Raw genomic sequence first — 25,373 nt, 5'->3', positions numbered from 1 at the left:
TCCGATATGTCCATTAAAGTCTGCTCCTATAAAAACCCTCTCCTCTCTAGGGATGTTCTGCATCACTTCCTCCATCTCATTCCAGAACTCCTCCTTTTCGTCCAACTCACATCCCACCTGTGGGGCGTATGCCAAACACGCTCATAAACACATAAAAGAAACGTTTCTGGAAATGCCGTTTATTTTCCCAAAATGGGGTGCTTTGCATGCATTTTGTAGTTTTGATACCTAACAATGTGAAATACACTGAAATTATATGTTTATGGTAATGTTCTGATTCTTCATATAGAGTGCTATTCATGCGTTATAGCGTTTTATTACCTAAGATGAAAAAAAAAAAACTCATGATATACGATTCTCATAATGTCTCTTCGATTCCCCATATAGGATACTTGGCATGCATTTTGGCGTTTTTATACATAAAAAGCTCAAAACACTCAAAATACTTTTTTTTGGCAATGTTATACGGTTTCTCCATTAAAGGTGTTGTGCATGTGTTTTAGCAACGTGGTAGTTAAGAAGCTGAAAACACACAAAAGACATTTTTCTTGGTAATGTTGATTTATATTCCCCATATAGAGTGCTTTCCATGCTTTTTAACATTTTGGAGGTTAACATGCATAAAAACAGTCAAAAGATACGTTTCTTGTAATGTTGTTTCGTTCATTCCCCATTTAAGGTGATTTGCATTCATTTTAGTGTGTTTGCACCTAACAATGGGAAAACAGTCAAAATACACGTTTCTGTTAATGTTGTTCTGTTTATCCATATAGAGTGCTATTAATGCGTTTTCGCGTTATGGAACATAAAAAGCTCAAAAACACTCATAGTACAAGTAAAGTCTTTTCGGGTTCCCATATAGGATATTTTGCATGTATTTTGGCTTTTTTCTATGTAACAAACTCAAAAACACTCAAAATACACTTTTTTGGCAATGTTATTCTGTTTCTCCACAAAGATTTTTTTTTTTTATTCGTTTCAGCGTTTTGATACGTAAGAAGCTCAAAAACACTGAAGACTTATTTTTCGTAATGTTTTGTTTCTTCAAATATGGTGATTTCCATATTTTTTTTTTAAGCATTTTGGTAATGTTATTTTGCTTCCCAATAAAGAGAATTTTGCATACATTTTAGTTTTTTGGTATGTAAGAGGCTGAAAAACAATCAAGACATGCTTTTGGTAACGTTGTTTGCTATTCTCATATAGGGTCTTTTCCATGGTTATTTAACGTTTTGGTTCCTTACACGTGCAAACACTCAATAGATTAGTTTCTGGTAACGTAGTTCCGTTTCTTTTTATAAGAGTAGGTGGCTTTGCATACATTTTGGTGTTTTGGTGCCTAACAATGTGAAAAGCACGCAAAACATGTTTTTTGGTAATCTTTTTTTTTTTTTTTATCTAAAGTACTCTTCATACGTCTTCGCGTTTTGGTACCTAGTGCTTTTTTTGCTTTCATTTTTTCCCATATTAGGTGCTTTGTATGATTTTTAGTGACTGGTGCCTAATACACTAAAAAATACTCAAAAGATGTGCTTCTAGAAAAATCGTTTCCTTTAACCATATAGAATGCATTTAAGCGTTTTTGGTACCTAACAATGTGAAAAACACAAATTACGCTTTTTTTTTTCTAATGTTCTATTTCTCCATATAGAGTTCTATTCATGCGTTTTCGTGTTTTCATACCATAGAAGCTCAAAAACATTCATAAGCGTGTTAGGCACCGAAACGCTAAAAATAATTTAAAGTAGCCTATACTGGGAAACAAAACGTGTCATTTTGGTGTTTTTGAGTTTGAGAGGTCACAAAACGCTAAAATGCATGCAAAGCACGGTATATGGAGAAATAAAACATTTCCAAGAACGCGTATTTTTGGTGCTTTTGAGCGTGTCAATCACCGAAACGTACGCAAACATCTCTTATAAAGAAATAGAATATTACTAAAAACGTGTTTCTTTAGTGTTTTTGAGCTTCTTAGGTACCAAAACAGTGAAATGCTGGAAAACACCTTTTATAGAGAAAAAGAACAATGTAACGAAAAACGTGTCATTTGACTATTTTTGAGCATGATAAGTACCAAAACGCTAAAATGCATGCAAAACACCCATTGTGGGAAAACGGAACGTTATTACCAGAAACGTGACTTTCGAGTTTTTAAGGTTGTTAGGTAACAAAACGCTCAAATGCATGAAAAAATCTCTATAAGAAAAAAATAGAACAGTTACCAAAAAATTGTATCTTTAGTGTTTTTGAGACTAAAACACAAGCAAAGCACCTTTTACGGAGAAACAGAACAACAATACCAAAAAAAAAAGTGTCTTTTGAGTGTTTTTGAGCTTGTTAGATACCAAAACGCTAAAACGCTTGCAAAGTATCCCATATGGAGAAACGGAACATCTAGTGTTTTTGAGCTCATTAGGTGACAAAACACTAAAACGCAAGAAAAGCATCCTATATAGAGAAATTAAATAATATTACCAAAAAACGTGTTTTGAGTGCTTTTGAGCATGTTAGGCACCAAAACGCTAAAATGCATGCAAAGTACCCTTTATAAAGAAACAACAATATTACTAAAATGTGTCTATTAAATGTTTTTTTTCAGCTTTTTAGATATCAGAACCGTATAACCCATGCAAAACATCCTTTATGGAAAAAACAAAATAATATTAGCAAAATCTTTTCTTTTGCTTTTTTTTTTTTTTTTAGTTCGTTAGGTATCAAAACACCCCATATTGACAAATAAAACATAACCAAAAACGTGACTTTTGAGTGTTTTAGAGTTTATTAGATACCAAAACGCTAAAACGCTTTTATAGCATGACATGAAAAAACGGAACTACATTTCCAGAAACGTGTCATTTTTACTGTTTTTGAGCGTGTTAAGTCGGAAAAAGCTAAAATACTCGTACATGCAAATCATCCTATATGGAGAAATATGACATTATTACCAAAAACGTGTATTTTGGTTGTTTTTGAGTGTGTTATACACCAAAACGCTAAAACGCATGCAAAACACCTTTTTATAAAACGTTATTCTTTAGTGTGTTTGAGTATCTCAGGTACCAAAACGCTAAAACGCATGCAAAACACACTGTAAGCAGAAACAGAATAACATTACTGACAATGTGGCTTATGAGTATTTTTGAGCTTGTTTGGTATCAAAGCGCCAAAATGCATGGAAAGCACCCTATATGGGGATATGAAACGTGTGTTTTAGGTGTTTTTTGAGCGTGTTAGGCACCAGTGCTAAAAAGCATGTAAAGCTCCCTATGTTGGAAAACAGAACAACTTTGCCAAAAAATGTGTCTTTTGGGTGTTTTTTTGAGCTTCTTACCAAAACGCTAAAACGCATGCAGAGCATTCCATTTACGGAAACGGAAATGCTTTTCTAGCGTTTTGGTGGGGCGCCGACAGACAGATCCTCCTCCTCCTTTTGCATCGAACTCTTATTCTTTCTAACTTGGAGTACGGTTGTAAATTTTATTCCTCTGCTATTGAGACTCGGCTTCATGTATTGGAGTCGGTGCACCATGACGGTTTCCACCTAGAAACTGGTGCGTTCCGCTCATCCACAATCCCTAGCTTACTGGTGGAAGCTGGAGTCCTTCCACTGGACTTGCGCCACCAGTCTATTACTGGGGTGCTAGTATTGTTTTCAACGTCTTCCTGATTGTTTCTTGTATGGCTGTCTCCCATGATTCACGTTTCTGTTTATATGTGACTCATCTGAATTTGCCTAAACCTTTTGGTGTTAGGGTTAAGTCTGTTATGGTGGCATTGAAATTTTAATGTACTTTGTAGATATCCTAGAGTTGGTTACTGGCAATTCCCAGATATTTCTGTCTGCGGCCCTGCTATCCTAATAAGAACTTATTACCGGATTTTGAGTCCAGTGCATTATTCTTGGAACACTATTCCACACATACTGACTCAATCCCTGTACTTACCGACGGCTCAAAATCTGAAGATGGAGTTGGATTTGGTGTTATCTTTCCTTCATTCTGTCAAGGCGGTAGCCTCCCCGGTGTTGCCTCTGTTTTTATGGCAGAACTGTCTGCCATTATTTTAACTTTAAGAATTATTTTTGTTCTTCCCACCTCAACTTTTACAACTTTTTTTAACGATTCTTGCAGTGTTCTTTCCGGTATTCAATACTTTAGCCCTTCTTCCCTTCACCCACTTGTTCTATCGATTCTTGAGTGGCTATACCTTTTACAGCTTAGAGGCTACCATGTCGGATTGTGCTGGGTCCCTGCACATGTCAGGGTTCAGGGGAATGAGAAGGCTGATAGGTTAGCTAAAGAGGAGGCAACTCGGGTTGCTCTTTCCTACCTCATTTCCTTTCATGAGTCATACATGTACTCCAGTATAAGGGTAGCAGTTCTTGCCAGTTGGCGGAGCAGGTGGGAGGATTTGGATGCTACCACTAAGATGGGTGAGATAACTAATATAACTTTCCTTCCATGGACGTATGTCCATGTGCAGGAGCCTCGCTCAGAGACTGCACTGACCTATCTCTGGACAGGTCACACACATCTCACTCATGGTTACCTCATGTCCCAGGATATCAAATTATTTTGTGATGACTGCTTTGTTCCCCTTACAGTGCGATACTTTCCAGTAGAGTGTCCCAGTCTGGTGGAGCTGCGGGAGTGATATCTTTTCCGATGTCACGATGAGGATGGGACTTTCCAGATGTCGTTGATATTTGGAGAAAGGGCTCTCTCCCTGGTACATGAGATCCTTATGTTTGTGGAGAAGGCTGATCTTCTAAGGAAATTATAGATTAACTTTCAACTGTTCTCATTTTATTTATTTTATATAGTATTTTATATATTTTATATATTTATATATTTTATATATTTTATATAGTATTGGGCAGAATTTTATCTTTGCACTGGGAGAACATAGAGGCAAGTGACTTGAAGTGAGAAAGACACATAATGAACAACAGCAGGTCTTGGGCCTGGGGCAGTGGTGTCAGTGTCTTGGGCACGTAACGAACAATGCCAGACATCTGGGTCAGTGGGGTCAGTGTCTTGGGCACCCAACGAAAAACGCCATATATTTGGGTCAGTGGGGTTAGTGTCTTGGATACAAAACGAACAATACTAGACACACTGGTCAGGATCAGTGGGGTCAGTACCCCTTCACTTTAAATCAAATTAAATCAAATTAATTAATACAATAAAATACCAACCCTCTCGCTTCTAGCACTTTAGTTTTGATGGTTCATCGCATTTTCTTCATTTTTCCTCTAGTGATGTTTTAACATTTTTACCATACCTATAATTCTGTTTTTTTTTTTATATATATCAATATTTTAAACTACAATCTTTGTTGCTTTTTAAGTTTTGTCCCGATGCCATATCACCTCAAGGTTCCAGTGCCATAAACCCAAAATCACGCGGTTTATCATCTAACAAGCTCGAAAACATTCAAGACACGTTTCTGGTAATGTTATTCCGTTTCCCCAAATCAATGGGATGCTTTGCATGCGTTTTAGCATTTTATCACCTAACAAGCTCAAAAACACTCAAATGACACATTTCTGGTAATGATGTTTCCCCATATGGGGTGCTTTGCATGCATTTTCACGTTTTGGTACCTAACAAGCTCAAAAACACTCAAAAGACACGTTTTTCGTAATGATATTTTATTTGTCCATACATGGTACTTTGCATGCTTTGTAGCGTTCTGGTACCTAACAAGCTCAAGAACACTCAACAGGCACATTTTTATTAATATTATTCTGTTAGTAGCAGTCGTTGTGCAGGAATGTGACCTGGAGGCAAATTTTCCTTGATTGGCCTGTATAGTGTTGGGAAATTGGCGCCACAGAAAGTTTCGCTTCGGCAGAGATGGGGCTTGTATCCTTGTATGTCTGCTAGTGACCGCAGAGGCGCGGGTGGCACTAACAGAGGACCTGCCAATATAGGGGGTTGATTTCCTTCTGGGGAATGACCTAGCAGGTGGGAGAGTTTGGGTGCAGTCCCAATCCGCGGACGCCAACCCATATGTGGAGGCAGCTGAGAGTGTTGACTTTATTGTTGCTGTTACTCACCCTAGGTCGAGGTGAATACCCTGGCGTCGGGTGCCTGCAGGTTCTGTGATTCCTGGGGTCAAGTCCAATAAGGCAGAGTCACCATTAGAGGAGTGCAGTGTTAGTATTGATGCAGCAGTGGTAACATAGTGCCCAGAGGCCTGTCCCCCTGCTGGCAAGGGTCTGGACGAGTCAGAATTGGACTCACTCGCCTTTGAGTCAGTGTACTGGGGCTGACTGCAACATCACAGAGCCACCACAAGAGGCACGTGACTTTGTTGAGAGTGTTGCCAGGGGTGAGGCTGGAGCGATGGATTTGGGTTATTTGTAAGATGGCTTGTTTTACCCTATGGAGCCTCTCAGAGGTGGCACTCTGGCAGCTGCTGCTACAGCTGCCAGCATAGCTAAGGATGGTTCTGTCCCTTAGGAATTTGTTGCCCCACTGCTTGCCAAGGCAGAGTGGATGGCAAGGGAGTTGAGGGTTGGGCAGAGTTTGTAGTGTATTCACACAATTGTGAATAACTGGCACAGAGAGGACAGAGGTTTGTTGCTCCATTTTGATGTGGCACCCGCAGTTAAGGAACATAGGTGCAGATTGCATGTGACGTCCTGGTGTTTGGCCATTTTGGAATCAGGTTGACTCAGGAGTAGTTGAGGCAGTTTTGGTGGTCAGGTGTGGCCATGTTTGGTAAGTGTAACCGTCAGGTTACACTTATCAAATGGCTGGCAAGCCTGTTTGACCTCTCATCTGGGGCTTTACTAGGTTTGACCTTTCATCTGGGGCCTCTCGATCATGCTATGGTTCCACCCTGGATGGGGACCCATCATCAAACCCAAACCGTTGCAACACCTCGGTCATATCAGGCATCTCTAATTCTTCCTCTTCCACTTGCTTTCCCTCCTCATCTTCCTCTGAAATTTGCCTGTACTCTACATGCTGAGGCCCCTTGTCCTGTTGTTGCTGTTCAGATGAAGCTTCACAATACCCTGCTCTCAAGGGTCTCAGATTACTCCTATGTAGCACTTTCTCATAACCTTGTTCATCCTCTGGTCTCACCCGATATACCCCACTAATCTTATCCAGCACTTCTACAATTACCCAGACCTCTTCTGCAAATTTAGGATGGATCTTATTCCTCCCAACCACTGAATGATCTCTCAACAAAACCCATTGACCATCCTGCAAAGATTATCCTATTGCCTGCTCTTGCCATCTCCTTCTATTACCATCATTATACTGTTTTAGGTTCTCCTTAGCTACCTTCCAGGCTTTCTGTTGGGTCTCCCGGAGCTTCCTAACCCACTGATGGTGGGTAATAGCAGCCTCGTCCGTACCCACTGAGAACCGGTCCATAAGGCTCCACCCCAAACACCAGATAGTGCGGTGAGAACCTAGTCACAGCATGCAGTGTGCTGTTGTAGATGGCGGTCAGGCTAGATAAATACCTAGGCCACTGCTCCCTTTGCTCTTTACACAAAGTAGCCAACATGCCATGCATGGTACAATTGAACTGCTCACATACCCCATTACCCTGAGGATGATATGGGGAAGTCTGGGACTGTTTCACTTGATAGTGCTTGCACAGCTCTTGCACTAGCTGCCCTTCAAAATTCCTGCCTTGATCACTCTGAATTTGCTCTGGGCACCCAAACCAATTAAAAAATTTCCTCTACTAAGAATTTACCTACAGTGGTTGCCTTCTGATTCTTGGTAGGAAAAGCTAAAGCAAACTTGCTGAACACATCTGTTATTACCAATAGATTCTCCTTCCCATCTCTAGCAGGCTCAAGCACTGTAAAATCCATGGCCAAGACTTCCCAGGGTCGACCAGCCTCAATTGTTCCCAGGCGAGTCTTTGCCATGGGCCCATCCTCTTTTGCCATGGCACATGTCTTACACCCAGCCACATACTTTTTTACATCCTCATATAATCCTGGCCAAGTAAACTTCCTGTTGATTAAGACAGTAGTTCTAGCTATCCCCTGATGGCCCCATTCGTCATGAGCTCCCCTCATCACCTCCTTTCTCTGTCCCTTAGGTAAAAACTACTCTCCATTTGCTGCAGTTCTTCTTATCTCCTGCCCAATATATCACTCCATCCCTCATAAACAACTTCCACCTCACTCTCCACAACTGTCTGAATTCTTCTGATTGCAGCAAATCTCTTATTTCCCTCACATGCAACCTGCCAACCATTTGTATCCATAGTTTGCCCAGCACAGGGCAAGCCTTCTGTGCATCCCGCATCTATTCTACCTGTACCTTTTCCCACACCTTCATTACTGCTACTCTTGCTGATGGAGCACTCTCCCACACCTCCCTTAACTCTTCGTCTTTTCCCTCCTCATCCTCATGTGGTCTCCTTGACAGCCCATCTGCATTGCTATTTTCCTTTCCTGGCCAATACCGCACGTTAAAGTCAAACCTCTCCAAATCTCCCAACCATCTGCTCTCCACTGCCCCAAGCTTTGCTGTCTTCAAATGCACCAAAGGATTGTTATCTGTTAGCACCACAAATTTTCCCCCAACCAAATAGTTCTTAAACTGCTCTGTCACTACCCACTTCAAAGCTAGCAGCTCTAACTTCTGTGAGCTGTAGTTACTCATGTTCCTCTCTGATTTTCTGAGGCCCCGACTAGCATAGGCAACTGGGTACAACTTCCCTTCATACTCCTGAGAGAGTACTGCTCCTAAGCCTTCAAAGCTTGCATCAGTCTCTACCACAAATTGTTTCTCATAGTCTGCTTTTTTCAGCACAGGCACATGAGTCAACTTTTCTTTTAACTGTGCAAAAGCACGAGCCTCTTTCTCTCCCCAGTACTTGCTTACATCTGCCTTAGAATCCCCACTCATCAGTGCATGAAGTGGCACAGCTACCTTTACAAACCCCTCAATAAATCACTTATAGAATGAACAAAAGGCCACAAAAGCTCTCACTTCTCTCACAGGGGGGGGGGGGGCACTCCTGAACTGCCTTGACTTTCTCTGGGTCTGTGCTAACCCCTTCCTTGGACATTATATACCCCAAATATTTGACTTGGGATTTGAGATGACACTTAGATGGCTTCAACTTCAAGCCATACTTCCTAAGAAGTTCAAACACCACTTGCAGCCTATCAAAATGTTCCTCCACATTCCTAGAGAAAATCAAAAGGTCATCCAAAATACACAAGCATGGTGACAAAAATGTTATCAGTAAACACGTACTCCATAAAATGCTGGAAGGTAGCTGGAGCATTAGTGAGCCCCATGGGGCAGCACACATACTGGTAGTGACCAAAGAGGGTTACAAAAGCTGTCACACACAAAACAAAAAACACAATTGGAGCTGCATATGGGCTCACACTCTCCTCCACAACTCCCTGTTCTTGAAGGCCTTTAATGTGCTTTCACCTATGTCATGCACTTTGGGGAGATGTGATGGTAAGGTAACTGTATAGGCACATCAGTGGTCAAGTGTATCTCATGTTCAACACAACACCTGTTGCACAGCCTAACTCCTGTTCATCCTCCACAAACACACTCCGGTACTGGTACAGCAACTTGTCTAATTTTTCCAACTGTCCCACCTGTAGCTGACTCTTATTTACATGTACTCCCAACTGTTGCCTAAACTTGGCAAGCATCTCTGTACTCTGTACTGGCACTTGTTCTGTCAATATGCTTGCGACTCTCTTCTTTGTCACCTCACGACCATATGAAACTGTAGCTATTTTCCCCTGTGGCCTCAGCTTCACATCCACTTTCCCCACCTTTGCCACTGCCATCCAACCTCACCCTCTTTCCACTGTAGTGTAACTTGGAAATACACATATTCCCTTTGGCACCCAGTACCCATGCCCATTTTCCAGGGGCTCCAGCATTACGCTTTCACTGTTCACTTCCTGCAGCCTAGGCACAAACACACTCATTATCTTTCTTGTTCCTGCTGGGATCACCAGATCCTGCCACTGTTGCACCACAGCCCACCCCAAAGGTTACTGCATTACTCTTAACTTAGTTTCTACAGCCTTCACATACCAACTCCATTTTCTCTCTAGCTCGTCAAAACTCTTTTCCTTCCCAGAACGCTGCTCTTGCACCCACTCTGCCAATACATTCATTCCCAGCAACAAGGGTAACTGGGTCCCCTGCACCACACCACCTCCCTACACCACACACCTCCCACAATTTTTTATCACTTTCCCTTTCACCACTAAATCCACTAGGACATAACCCAAGCAAGGGATGGCAGTCCCACTTGCATCTGTTATTCGCTAATTTGCTTCATACAACACAACTTTCCCTGGTAAGAGATGATTGATATACCACTCCTCGGTGACCAGACTAACCTCCGCCCCTGAGTCAGCTATAGCATCCACTGGTACACCATTCATAGTTAAAGTGATTACCAGGGTTTTCCCAAACAACCTGCTTCTCTTCACCTCTTTGCCAACTTCACAAGCACCTCCCACGATACTATTTACAGCATGATTTTGACATGGGCCCACATCTGGCCTCAAGGGTTGGCCCACTTTCCTCAAAGACATCCCATTTCCCTGTGTCTTATCCTTCCACTCCCTAAACCTAGTACACTAAAACCTTAAATGACCCTGCTGGCCACATAGAACACATGGGGCTACAGAAGCAACACCCCTTACAGCCCTCTTTCTTACATTCTGCTGTCTAGCTCTGCCTCCTCCTGCTGAATCTGCTCCTTTTCCCTCACCTTCTCCTGGGCCCTCTGCACCAGTCCATCCCAAGTTATAGCATCAGGTTGATTCTCCCACCACTTCTGTAGCTTGACTCCAATGGCCCTGTGTCTTAGGTTTCTACAAAACCAGGTAAACAGCAGCCTCTGCCGATCCTTTATCCCTCTCGGTCTCACCTCTTGCATCTTATTCTCAATTTCCCTCAAGGAGTCAGCATACTCCCACACCCCTTCATGTGGGTGCTGGATTTGACTATATAATTGTTTCTCCAGCTCCACATATCCTTGTTTTGGACAAAAGGCTCTCTTCAGGCACTCCAATAACTCTGTGACACATCTCACTTGGCTGTGCCTTACTCGTATCAGTGCTGGCCTGTCCAGGAACCCACACAAATATTCCACAGCTTCAGACCCTTGCAGGCCTATCTGTGTTACAGGTTCTTGTGCATCCCTCGCCCAATCATCCCACTCCCTGACATTCTTAATCCTGCCTGAAAACCTGTTAATACTGGGAAGTGGCCGTGACCACACTATTGACTGAGACTGATGACTGTTGGCCTGCTGCTGCTATAAACCTGCAATAGCCTCTGCCAGTTGCCCCACAGCCTTAAACCCTTCCTGACATCCAGTTCCTAACAGTTCATGGTTAATTAACTTCTCCATCTTCACAGATGTCCCCTCCATGGCTTTGACAACAATATAAAAATACTGGACCCAAGCAGGAGTTTCTCACAAGACCCAAAAAGGTGTATGACAACCATGCTCTGCTACCAAAACTGTAATGAAGTACCAGCTGCTCACCAGCCAGCCTGGGCTCAACTTCACCACTGGAGTGAAAACTAAAAAAATCTCCTGCCAGGGTAAACAAACATAAAACATACAAATAACACTTTAATGGATATCAATATAAATCAATACACAACTCATGTAAACTCACAAGAAAAAAGAAAAAAAGAAATAACTAAATGAAACTTATACACCTCAAAATTTCCAGTTGCAGGGCACGACCGGTAACCCTCGTTCACACGAACGCTTCTGGTCCCCTGCTGAGTGATGACAGGGATCTCCCTTTTGTCACCACAAACTGATAGGCCTCAGGATGGCCACACACTACACCACTCCTCCAGTAGACAGGCACACACTGGTGAAGATGGCTGCGGCTACGGTCCTTAAGCACCACCGTGAAACTCCTGCAACATACCCATGGTGCACTCTAATCATCCTCTCTCCCGCTCCTTACATTTCATTAACATCCAATGCTTTGCCCAACAATATCTTCACACTGAAATATACTATCACATACCTGCAATGCTGATAAAGTCGCACAATCCAGACCTCTAAAACAACGCCTCAAGTGTCCGTGTTCCGCGCCAAAATCTCTCTCGTTCCAAAACAAACACTTCCCATCAAACCCCACACTAAGGAGCTGAACATCACGATGCATCTAGCTCCGCCTGACTCCTCACATAAGTAGCACAGGGGTCTCCATAGTAGTGTGCCAGGGAGTTTAGTTATTTATAATGCATTCCATATCCAGGAACGTGACTCCTTGGCTTGTACAGTGAGAGGTGAATTACCCCTCTCCGTGTGTGGACACTTGTCTGTATGTGCATTGTTGTGTTAAATGTTACTGTGATCAGGGGGGGGGGTGTTCCCAATGCCCTTTTTGATGCAGAGGACTCTTTTGAACTGCCTTGTGGTAATTTATCTCTCTCCCTTTTAAGGGGAAGGGATATTATATTACTGGGCAGGGAGAGTGTTATAGTACCTTGCCAGAAGTGGGCAGTCTGTCATGAAGGCGATTTTCCCTCGGGGTATTATACCTCGACCGTAATTGTTGTTATTTCATTGTAATTGTCTTCCCCTAGTCCTGCTGTCGATCTTTTCTCAGCTGTGGGAGTTAATTGTTGTTGTATTTCCCTTGCCTGTGGGTGTGTAAAACAGACTGGTGATCTCATTTGTGTAACCTAGTGTTAAGAAGGATGCATGAGTCAAAAGTGAGCCTTATAACCCCTATTAAGCCCTGCACCCAGTCACATAGGAGGTGACTTGGGGCAAGGTAGTCCATTTGAGACAGCTGAGAGAAGGGCAGGAATTTGTGGTCGTAACAGTAGCCACTAGATGCCTGAGGCGACGTCATCAGTACACGGCCTGCTTTTCACCTTAATGCAGGGCTCACTCTTTACCTTAGCCACCGCCCCTAGTCTGAGTGACTGCCGGGAGGTAATACACTGTTCCACCACATCCTCCACATCTTAAGTCACTAACTGCACTGAACACTTCTTTTCGAACAGCACCAATCTTTACCAGTACTACTGTCATCACTTTTCCAGTGTATGTTCTCTGACCTCAGGCACAGCTTCCTGTAATGGAGCATCTATTTCAGTATATACTCGGTCTATATGTGCCTTGATTTCCTCTGCTTGCTTGTCTAATTTTTCATGCATTTTTTCACTTGCGTTGCATGCCTGTTCGAATTCCTTGTCCTCCATTGTACAAACGTGGTCACACTATCCTAACACTCCTGATATCAGTGTTACAAACTTGCCTCATCAGTTACCAGCATTACACCACCAGCATTAACTTGAAGCATTTTGGTAATGTCACCTTCCTACTGCCCACACTTGTAGCCTCCATCTTGCTCATCTTGTAGCCTCCATGGCCAAGTAGAGTAAACTCTTGTTATATTGGACCCCGTTATAGCGGATTTCTACATCTAACAGACATGTATGGCCTACAGACCATCCATCAGATTTACCAGATAAATGCTGGTAAATGAGGCAGAACTTCTAGCCAGTGGCTGGAATATTAACTGTGCATTATTATCGATAATTCACTAAATGACTACAACACACATTCCACACTATTTTACATCAGGTACATGTTTGTCATCATCATAAATATTTTATCAAACTGTGGCATGTTGGCATGTTTAGAGCTCCCTTCTCATGGGGCTCATCCTGGTGAGAAATCCTGGTAAGCAGTGGTGGTGGGGAGGGAGTGAGTGAGTGAGGGTGGTAGTGAGAGAGGATGGTGGTGGTGGTGAGTGCACACCGCACCGACCAGGGTTGCACTGTCTGCCATAATTATGGTATTTTTGTCATAAGTTGGTGTTTGTCTACTATCAGCTATACATTGTCTACCTTAAATTATGCCATAATGTAAAGAAGAAATGCCATAATTTTCACATTGCCGTATAATAATTTGGGCCAGCCAGCGTTGCAACCCTGGCACCCACACACTGCTTTTTCCTGACCCACTCACTGCTGCTTTTATCGGTTTAAAGAAACAACAAAGGCATACTAAATGAGCTGTATGAATAGCAGTGAGTGGTGTGGTGCTGTGATCACTTATGTAATAGCTAGTGTGTATAAAGAAACCTTGTGTTAATTTAAAGTACATTTATTTCACTATTGCAGACAGACATCTCTTCTTCAGAACTGACATACATATATCATTATTTACTTAGGTTTAGTGAAGAAGATTTATAAGCAGAAAAGGACTTTGCAAAATAAATTTGCAGCTAGGGAACACAGGTTAAAAGTTATCAACATTTTTAGGTTTCTTTAACTGGATGGTCAGCTGTCCAGGTTAAAAGAGTCATTGCCTATATACAAGCTGTATGACTCACTTCCTGTCAGCAAGCACCGATCCAAACTATTATCACACCATGTTTTGGTTTCACCTGAGACTGTCATGGACTGTCATTTACAGAGGGATTATGACTAGTCAGGCTGCCAAGTATTTTGGTCAGTACTTAGCTGCCCACTCAGGGTCTTGGGAATTGAGTTCCTTATGCTGGCCCTCAGAGTGCCAGTAATTCCATTCGCAGATCCCTGAGCCACATACTCTATCCACACAGTACTTCACCCAACTGAGAAACGGCCACACAAAGTTAATGTTGATGTACTTCATGCACAATTAACAACCCACAATTTAACAACTCACCTTAGTAAGTGGACTTAGTGGATGAACCAGCAAGGATCCAGGACTGGACAGTTCTGAACTCTGGGACCTAAACCAATATGAGCCTGCTCTAAATGCAGCGCAGTCAGTTACATTCCTGCTAGCACTCATAGCAGTCACTTGGTTACACTCAAGGAGCAATCATTTACTTACCCCAGCTAGCACACAGAGCAGTTGTTCCACACACTCAGCCTTACTACTACTCCAGGCAAACATTTCACCAATATTCCAATTAAGTAAATAGACATGTGTACTGATAGATGGTTTGCTTAATTTAGGTCTGCCTTCTTATAAAGTAAATTTCATTTTATAAACTGGCCTTAGCTTATTCATGCAAAGCTTCCATATTGGTCCTTCAAACTAGATCCTTGCTGGTGACTTGACTTGTGACCGCCTGTGTGCGTGCCTCTATGTCCATGTCGCGTGTCCCTAAGTGCAAAGACCACATCCAAGTGATACATCTCACATGAGTGCAGTGATTTTGGCACTTCATGCTGTAATAGCCAATTATGTTTCATTCTCTGATTTCTGATACCGTCCAGTAAAATCTTAAAAACAGAAGATTTAAGGAAATTAAATCAAATTAGAGGGGATATCAAGGCAAGTATCCAGTGCCTTATTAACCCATGGCAGGGCCCAAAGGATCATTTAGGCCACTTGACATCTCCCCATCCCCTTCCATAAATTGAACCATGATTTTTTTTTTTTTTTTTTTTTTTTTTATATAGTTTAACACACCTCTCACATCTCTCATATCAAAGAGGATTCCTATGAATTTATTTCAGTGATGCACAGGGAGTGTTTGTCGTATCCATAGTGTTAACATTAAAAAAAACCTAGTTACTTGGGCTCCTGGTTCTGGTGGGCCTCTAGGCTTCATCCTAATCAACCTTATGGTTAACACAGCACTGCAAGTATCACTGCCATTAGCAGGGATATACAATTAAACATTTATTCATGCCACTAACGTAGAAACTTAGAAAGGAAACTTGAGATAAAGTAACAGAGAGAAGGAGAGAAGCCATAGGAGGGTAGTTTGGAAATCAAAGCTTTGTGGCACACTCTATCAAAAGCGTTGATATGTCCAAGGCAACAGCAAAAGTCTCACCAAAATCTCTAAAAGAAGATGACCAAGACTCAGTAAGGAAAGCCAGAAGATCACCAGTACAGCGGCCTTGACGGAACCCATACTAGCGATCAGATAGAAGGTTGTGAAGTGATAGATGTTTAAGAATCTTCCTGTTGAGGATAGATCCAAAAACTTTAGATAGGCAGGAAATTAAAGCAATAGGACGGGAGTTCGAGGGATTAGATTGGTCACCCTTTTCAGGAACAGGCTGAATGTAGGCAAACTTCCAGCAAGAAGGAAAGGTAGATGTTGACAGACAGAGCTGAAAGAGTTTGACTAGGCAAGGTGCAAGCACGGAGGCACAGTTTCGGAGAACAATAGGAGGGACCCCATCAGGTCGATAAGCCTTCTTATGGTTTAGGCCAGCAAGGGCATGGAAAACATCATTGCGAAGAATTTTAATAGGTTACATGAAGTAGTCAGAGGGCGGAGGAGAGGGAGGAATAAGCCCTGAATTGTCCAAGGTAGAGATTTTAGCAAAGGTTTGAGCGAAGAGTTCAGCTTTAGAAATAGAAGTGATAGCAATGTTGCCATCTGGTTGAAATAAAAGAGGGAAAGAAGAAGAAGCAAAGTTATAGGAGATATTTTTGGCTAGATGCCAGAAGTCACGAGGGGAGTTAGATCTTGAAAGGTTTTGACACTTAATGTTAATGAAGGAGTTTTTAGCTAGTTGGAGAACAGACTTGGCATGGTTCCGGGCAGAAATATAAAGTGCATGAGATTCTGGTGATGGAAGGCTTAAATACCTTTTGTGGGCCACCTCTCTATCATGTAAAGCACGAGAACAAGCTGTGTTAAACCAAGGTTTGGAAGGTTTAGGTCGAGAAAAAGAGTGAGGAATGTACGCCTCCATGCCGGACACTATCACCTCTGTTATGCGCTCGGCACACAAAGACGGGTCTCTGACACGGAAGCAGTAGTCATTCCCCGGAAATTCAGCAAAATACCTCTTCAGGTCCTCCCCAACTAGCAGAGGCAAAACGCCAGAGGCACCTTCGCTAAGAGGGATCCTGAGGAGTGATTGGAGCGATAGGACAAGATACAGTTATGAGATTGTGATCGGAGGAGCCCAACGGAGAAGAAAGGGCGACAGCATAAGCAGAAGGATTAGAGGTCAGGAAAAGGTCAAGAATGTTGGGCCTGTCTCCAAGACGGTCCGGAATACGAGTAGGGTGTTGCACCAATTGCTCTAGGTCATGGAGAATAGCAAAGTTGAAGGCTAGTTCACCAGGATGGTCAGTGAAGGAAGAAGAAAGCCAAAGCTGGTGGTGAACATTGAAGTCTCTAAGAATGGAGATCTCTGCAAAAGGGAAGAGGGTCAGAATGTGCTCCACTTTGGAAGGGAAGAGGGTCAGAATGTGCTCCACTTTGGAAGTTAAGTAGTCAAAGAATTTCTTATTGTCAGAGGAGTTAGGTGAGAGGTATACAGCACAGATAAGTTTAGTTTGAGAGTAACTCTGTAGTCGTAGCCAGATGGTGGAAAACTCGGAAGATTCAAGAGCGTGGGCACGAGAACAGGTTAAGTCGTTGCGCATATAAACACAACATCCAGCTTTGGATCGAAAATGAGAATAGAGGAAGTATGAGGGAACAGAAAAGGGGCTACTGTCAGTTGCCTCAGACACCTGAGTTTCAGTGAGGAAAAGAAGATGAGGGTTGGAAGAGGAGAGGTGGTGTTCTACAGATTGAAAATTAGATCTTAGACCGCGAATGTTGCAGAAGTTAATGAAGAAAAAGTTGAGGGGGGTTTCAAGACACTTAGGGTCGTCGACAGAAAGTCAGTCCGACCTGGGGACATTTATGGTTCCCTCCCCAGATGGGGACTTGATCATGACGAACTGTCACTAATAACCATATCTGGATTAATTTCACACCCCCATCCTTATCAGGTATTTTTCAGTATTGTATGAAAGATCATCTCCCTTTATTCATAAATATCACTCAACGATCTGTATCAAATACCAAACATAAGATTACTTTCAGAATCTTCACCTCCCTACTGGGAACCGCCTTGTAGTGGTGGGGGACCTTGCGTCTCCCTATGACCTAGCGAAGGAGTCCAGAGGGGGCTTCAGCCCCTGCTCCACCCTACTTAGGGGAGAGGGCTACCAAAGTCGCCAGTGAGGGATCAGACTAAATAGTTTCCAGAGTCAGGCTACCAGTACGCTGCCGCTCACCAGAGGGGCCACCTTTAGAGGCCGTCCTTTGTTGGATGGTTGAGTGTCTGGGTTGGGATGCGTTGTGGGGGGGAGGTCTTAGCTCCATCGTGGAAGAACTTTCGAATCAGGAGGGGCCATTTTTTAAAACGAGTGACCTCCATGGAGACGAAGTACCCCGTTCACGGCGGCTAGCTCTCGCTCCCTTCTTTGCCCCAATAGGTGGTCTCCCTTGGTCCCTGGAACCAGTTTATTTTTATAGTATCCACATGGGTAAATGTAAAAACTCCTCTGGTCCTCGAAGGGTGGTCAATCTGGCCCTCGAGACGTCATCCTCTGGTCGCGATGGTGTTGTGCAGGCGGGAGCTTGTACTCCCCCTGCTGTTGTTTCCCAAGGTGAAAGTCGCCTTGGGTCAGTTGTTGAGCCCTGTCTTGGCACTCTCATGATCATTAATATGTATGCCTCCATATCATACCGTGCCATTCACTCATTTATCAAGCCTTTCGGAACAGTTCTCTGTATCCGTCTCAAATTTGATGGCGATTATCTCTCTAATCGGTGTTACGTGACATTTACATCAGATGTTGCTGTCAAAGCTGCTCTTGAGGCAATAAATTCTCTGCGTCTTGGAGAGAACAATTTAATTGCTGAGATCATCCGATCAAATAATGTAGCTGACAGTGAGAATGATTATTCTCTTTGATAATGCTGAAGAACGAGCTCCCAAAGTTCGCCACCTGCACCTACACCTTACTGGTTTGTAGCATATTAAAGGGAAGTTCGAGGAAAATTTATTCACGCTGCCAAGTATCTAGAAAGGGAGATTGGAGTGCCCCCTACAAATAACATCAAGAAATAGGGCAAAGGTCTCGTGATCCAAGCTAAAGATTTAACACAGGCGATGATGCTCCTCCATCTACCATGCCCTTCTGGTGAAGTCTTTGAACCTATCAAAACCACACTTAATATTCAATTACTCTGTAAAGGACGTATTTACAACCAGGACCTGTACGAACTCTTAGAAGATGACATCTTTCAGTTATATCCAGATAATGTTCAACGAGTGGCCAAGATTAAAGGCAATGGTAATATGATATTGCTCACATTCTATGTTTTTTTTTTTTCCCTGACCTGGTTAAGATTGGCCCTCTTTCTCTCTCAATAAAGGTTTTCATCGATCGTCCATTGTAATGTTACCGGTGTTACGAGTTCGGTCGTGGGAGGAAAAACTGTGCAAGTCTTTCCCGGTGTGGTCACTGACCTGTACTTGACTCCCACCCTATTCTTAAATGCGAATAAGACCTTATTGCTTCTTCTGCAGGGAAGTTCATCCACTACGCTCTCGACAATCTAAGTGGTACCGCCTTGAACAGGACATCCTTCAACTGGCTAATTCTTAATTGCAATTTATTATATTAGTCTTGGTAGTGCCAGGCGAGAACTTCTTGTTAGACAGAAAGATAGTGGGGCAAATACACACATCTCCTCCCTCCACTCTACTTCTTCTACCTCTACCACGAGTAACAAGGCTGAAATACCTCGCCTTTCTCAACCATCAACCATCAATCGTGTCATTCCACTTGTGTGGAGCAGACGTGTTGTGACCTGACCTACGCAGGACCAGCAGCCCATATCGTTAAACCACCAGTCGCTAAGTTCATTTTATTTTACCTGTTCTGTTTTCCTGTACAGCTCAGAAACCATACAAATTGCACAACATTTCTTGACGCAAACACAGTGATACATTTGTTAGATATCAGCACTAGGTCTCCGTCTGTTTTCACCTGTTCGTCTGTTTCTAGTAGTACTTTTTATTGTCCTTGTGCTTGTAGCTTGGGTACTTTTTTTTCTCTATTTTCAAATTGTCCTGTTATGAGATAATTGTTTGTTGTTCTCCCTTGTTTTGTGATACTTTTATGACAGGAATTTTGTGAGACTTCACAGCTGAAATTCCCCTGGGAGTTGTCTGGCCCCACCTGCACACCATCACCTCCCCAGAGACCGGATTAGTACGCAGAGCCCCTTGACCGCTAATACCTTAATTTCTTTTAAATTCCCGCCTCTCCAACCGTCGTACCCTTCACATTAAAAATGCCTTCTGATTTAAAATCTTACAGAGATTGTAGCGGAACGTTCGCGAAGCAGTACTTCAGTGACTACTTCTCAAGGCCTGTTTGCAGACTGTGACACGCGATCACGCCTTGAAGAAGCAGTGGCAGAAGGAAACAGAAGGTATACCGAATTAAAAAACAGTTTTGACTCTCTACAGGAATTCATCACAGCAAATGTGGGCGTGGGCGCGGGTACGGACACGAGACAACAGCTGCTGACCCCTGCAGCAACGCTCCGCTCCCCCGCGAGACTCTCCTACCTCACCTGTCACCTCACCTGATCCCTCCCTCTCACAGAATGCAGCCTTCATCCCGGTCAGGAATGGATCAAGACAATAAACGCGCTGCATTCACCTCCCCACCACGACATATAACCGTTTTTCTATCCTGACTGAACAGTTAAAATGAGCCTGAAGAGACCAGGCTTGTAGGAGATTCGATCGTCCCAGGATAGCTGGTCAAATTTTCTGGAAGAGTTCCGTCTCGCAGGAGGAGGTACTGTCTCCCTGGAGCCTCCCTAGGGGACATCACTGCTGCCATTGATGACACGACCAAGGACGCCACTACTAACTCTTTATGTCATCCACACAGCCATAGATGACGTCCAGCGAACCCGATCAGAAGAACTGATGGCGAAATACAAGGAAATTATTCGCAAGTATAAGACTAAATCAAATAATATTATAATTTCAGGCATTCTCCCAAGGATCAACGCGAACGCAAGGTTCTACAACATTGCGTTCAGTGTAAATAACAGATTGAAGACTCTGCCAACAGGAAAACGTGGAGTATCTCAACATGTGGAACGATCTCTACATTGAACACAGACTCTTCCAGAGAGACGGCCTTCATCTGAACGCAGTGGAAGCAGCCAGGATGGGCAGACTAATCCATGAAAAAGTTTTCCTCTATAGATCAAAAAATTCGCGGGCGCCAGCAACAGGATCAGCGTCGTGAACAATAACGAAATGATTTCATCCATAGGTTCAGACAAGATCAGAGCTTGTTACTTCAATACCCGTAGTTTACGAAATAAATTAAATGAGCTGCAAGCTCTTATTTATCATGAAAACTACATCATAGGCGTCACGGAAACGTGGATGAATTCACAAAGCAGAGATTACTTAGCTGAGTACTCATTCCCTGGCTACACCATTTTTAGCTGCGAGAAAACTCACCGTGCAGGTGGTGTTATGTTTTACGTAAAAAGTAATCTTCATCCTCGTTTTCTGCCAACCTCAACAATTGCTAATATAGACGTCACTTTCATCCAGTTAGAAAATAAATCTCGTACAGTAACATTAGGACTCGTCTATCGTCCTCCAGCCCAGTCACCCGCTACAGACGAAAAACTTTATGATCTTATCGCGGACATTTGCTGCGTTAATAATTGGATAATTATGGGGGACTTTAATCTTCTAGTCACGAGGTGGGGTGAACCACTAACGGTGAACCACGCAGGCCAACATCTCCACGGGTGTATACTTGAAAGCTCCCTCCACCAGCACGTCATGCATCCAACGAGAGGTAACAATATCCTAGATATTGTTTTAATCACTGATGAAGAGTCAGTAAAAGACGTAAAAATTGGACCAGAACTAAGTTCCAGCGATCATCGTAGCTTACTTTTCACCAAAAATTTTGACAAAGCTAAAGTAAGCGAAAGTAAAGAAAAAGTGCCAGACTACCGGCGTGCTAATTTTGAGAGACTTCGCATGCAGCTTGCATCCATAGACTGGAATGAACTGCTGAGAACACCAGACATCAACAAAGCATGGGAAGTGTTTGCTAAAAAGTTAAATGAATCTGCGATTATGTGTTGTACCGCAACGAAACAAACCGAAGATAAAAAAGAAACACCAAACCGAAATGGTGGAATAATGAAATCAGATGCAATCATCTCGCTAAGAAAAATGAGTACCACAAATACATATTAACACAAAATAATAATGATAAACTAGAGCACGACAGATTGCGTAGAAAAATTGAAAAGCTGATCAAATGCAGTAAAAAATCTGTTGAAGCTGAGATCGCGAACTCATGTTAAACGAACCCAAAAGAATTTTACAGCTATGTAAAAACATAAAGGGTTTTAACATCAACGATTGGTCCACTAATAACAGAAAACGGCAGAAAAATAGAAAGTGAAACAGACATGGCGAACACCCTGAACGAGTACTTTTTAACAGTCTTCAGGACTGAGGATGTTCAGGGCAATCTGCCGACTCCCACGACTCAGTCACGAGGCACCACGCTGCCGGACTTTACCATCACAGAAAATGAAATCCTCTCAATCACGAAGAGCATGAACATAAACAAAACACCCGGGCCAGACAAGATATCACCCAGGCTTCTTAAAGAAGCAAGTAATGAGCTCGTAAAACCGCTTACGATTTTATTCAATAAAACTTTACTAGCGGGGAAAGTCCCCCACAAATGGAAACTAGCAAATGTCACGCCAATCTTTGAAAAAGGAAATAAATATCTCCCAGCCAATTACAGACCGATCAGTCTCACTTCAGTAATGTGCAAACTGATGGAAACAATAATCAGAGATAAAATTGTTAAATATTTACAAGAAAATAAAATCATAAAGGATTCGCAACACGGTTTCAGAACCAAGCGTTCCTGCTTAACAAACTTACTAGACTTCTTTTATGAAGTATTTAACTCGTATGATGAGACAAAAGCTATTGATATTATCCACCTTGATTTTCAGAAAGCTTTCGACACTGTTCCTCATAAGAGACTCATCAGTAAAGTAAAAGCTCACGGCATTGCCGGAAACACCCTGAAATGGCAGAGAGACCGGCTCTCTGACAGAAAACAGTGTTTTATGATAAATGGAAAAAGAGTCAGATTGGCATAAGGTAAATAGCGGCGTTCCTCAAGGCTCTGTATTAGGACCAGTACTTTTTATAATATACATTAATGATATTGATGAAGGGATAAATTACAAAATAAGTAAATTTGCAGATGACACTAAAATAACAAGTAGAGTAATGTCATTGTCACGCTGGCAGGAATGGGAGTGTGACCTCAATAAACTAACAAGCTGGGCAGAAAAGACACCAAAATAACAAGTAGAGTTATGTCATTGTCACACTGGCAGGAATGAGAGTGTGACCTCAATAAACTAACAAGCTCGGCAGAAAAATGGTAGATGAGATTCAATATAGAAAAGTGTAAAATTCTACATATCTGAAACAACAACGTTCAGGCGAGATATGTAATGAATAACATGCCACTGTCAAGCGCTGATAAAGAAGAAGATCTTGGTGTTGTTGTGTCAAACGATCTAAAGCCGAGTCAACACTGCACAGAAACAGTAAAGACGGCAAATAGATTAGTAGGGTTCATTGGAGGAACCTTTGAATTTAAGTCAGAAAAGGTTATACTTGCCTTATATAACTCACTGGTGCGTCCTCATCTAGAATACTGTGTACAGTTCTGGTCACCATATTACAAAAAAGACATTGAAAACTAGAAAAGATATAACACAGAGTCACAAAGATGATTCCAAGATTGCGTAAAATGCTGTATGAGGAACGACTGGGAGAACTAAACCTATTTAGTTTAACAAAGCGCAGGATAAGAGGAGACCTAATTGAAGTATTCAAAACTTTTAAAGGATATAGTAACATTGATGCAAATAAATATTTCACCATTGATCATTCTAACCTTACAAGAAATAATGGATTCAAGATTATACCCAAACGTTTTAAATCCCATGAGGCCAAACATTTTTTCTTTAATCGTATAGTAAATATATGTAATAAACTTCCTGCAGAAATCGTAAACAGCAGTTCTATTGAATCATTCAAAAATAAAATAGACAAATATTTAAAAGCAAATCCTCAATAAGTTCTCTTCTTGTCCAAATAATTACTAAATTGACTAATTAACTCTTATTTTACATACACAAATTTTATTGTAAACTGTATTAACTTTCAGATAGGCGCATAGAGTTCACCGTAGGGTGAATAGTTGAACTTCCTTTCATCCTTTCCTATGAAAATTCCATGTCAGTTTTTTTCATACTGCATGGTAATCTCCCAACTATTCCCAACTATTTCCATGCCAGCGCAAGGTGGAGGGAGTGGTGGGTGGGGAGGAGCCTTCTGCTATGCTGTACTGTCTCCCTTCCCTGTAGCTAGTTAGGAGTTACTAAACAGCCTTGCAAGGACCAAAAGATCTGTTGCTGTTTGGCTTTCCTTTGTATTCCTTTAAATGTTTCTTCTCTTTCCTGCGAGAATGTCGCACCTTCAGTTACTGTCTGAAACAGGTTTCTGTTTTGGAAAGTGTCACCTCTTCTGCATCTTCAACCAAGCCCTCCACTACATCTTCAGCAAAGCCTTCCATTGCATATTCACCAGTTGCATCATAGACTCCTCATACAGAAAGTACATATTGTCAGAGTCCACATCCCCATGGATTCCCAACCACGAACGACTTCCAAGACTTTTAAGCTGCCACAGCAAAATACTAATAATTCTCCCACGCTTGCTCCTTAGTCCTACCAAAAATGTCCCCGGGGATCTGCTGATTCCCTAGACTAAATGGGCATCCCCCTAGGGGAGCGTCAGATGTCCCTGAGCCAGACATAATCAATCAGTGATTCATCCAATTCTGACATGGCTATAGAGGGTTTTTCTGCCCGTCATCCAAATAAGTCCTCCTCCAAGTGCGATACCGATTCGTCTTTGTCGAGGAATCCTCCTCCTCCAGTCTCTTCAGGAGTTTCAGAGACAATCTCAGGTTTCTTAAGATAAGATAAGATAAGATAAGATAATTTATTGGTCACATTGTTATACATATATGCATACATGTGAAATTCTTTTTGGCAAAAAAAACAGGCTCCAGAGTACTATATATAAATAAAAGTGTGTCACAAAAAAGCATTAAAAGAGTTTCTATGAGTAAAAATGGTTAAAAATCACAATACTGCTGGGGACAAAAGTTTTCTTGTACCGCTCCGTTTTTATCAATGGCAGTGCCAGCCTTCGTCCTGACCTTAAAAACATATAACAGTTATTAAGAGGATGAGTTTGGTCCTGCATTATTTTCCGAACTTGTTTTAATGCTGCCTCTTGATATAGATTGTCTATGAATGTTACTGTTGCCCCTAACTTTTTAGCCTTTTTGACTATTTTGTTTAGCTTATTTTTGTCTAATACAGTTAGCTTTTTGTACCAGGTAGTGACAGAAAAATTCAAAATTGACTCTAAGGTGGATTTATAAAACAAGCTGATTATTTTCTTGTCTACATGAACGTTATT

Source organism: Scylla paramamosain, chromosome 32, assembly GCF_035594125.1.
Source record: "Scylla paramamosain isolate STU-SP2022 chromosome 32, ASM3559412v1, whole genome shotgun sequence".
In the NCBI taxonomy this organism is placed as follows: Eukaryota; Metazoa; Arthropoda; class Malacostraca; order Decapoda; family Portunidae; genus Scylla; species Scylla paramamosain.
Note: the sequence above shows the minus strand (reverse complement) of the source record.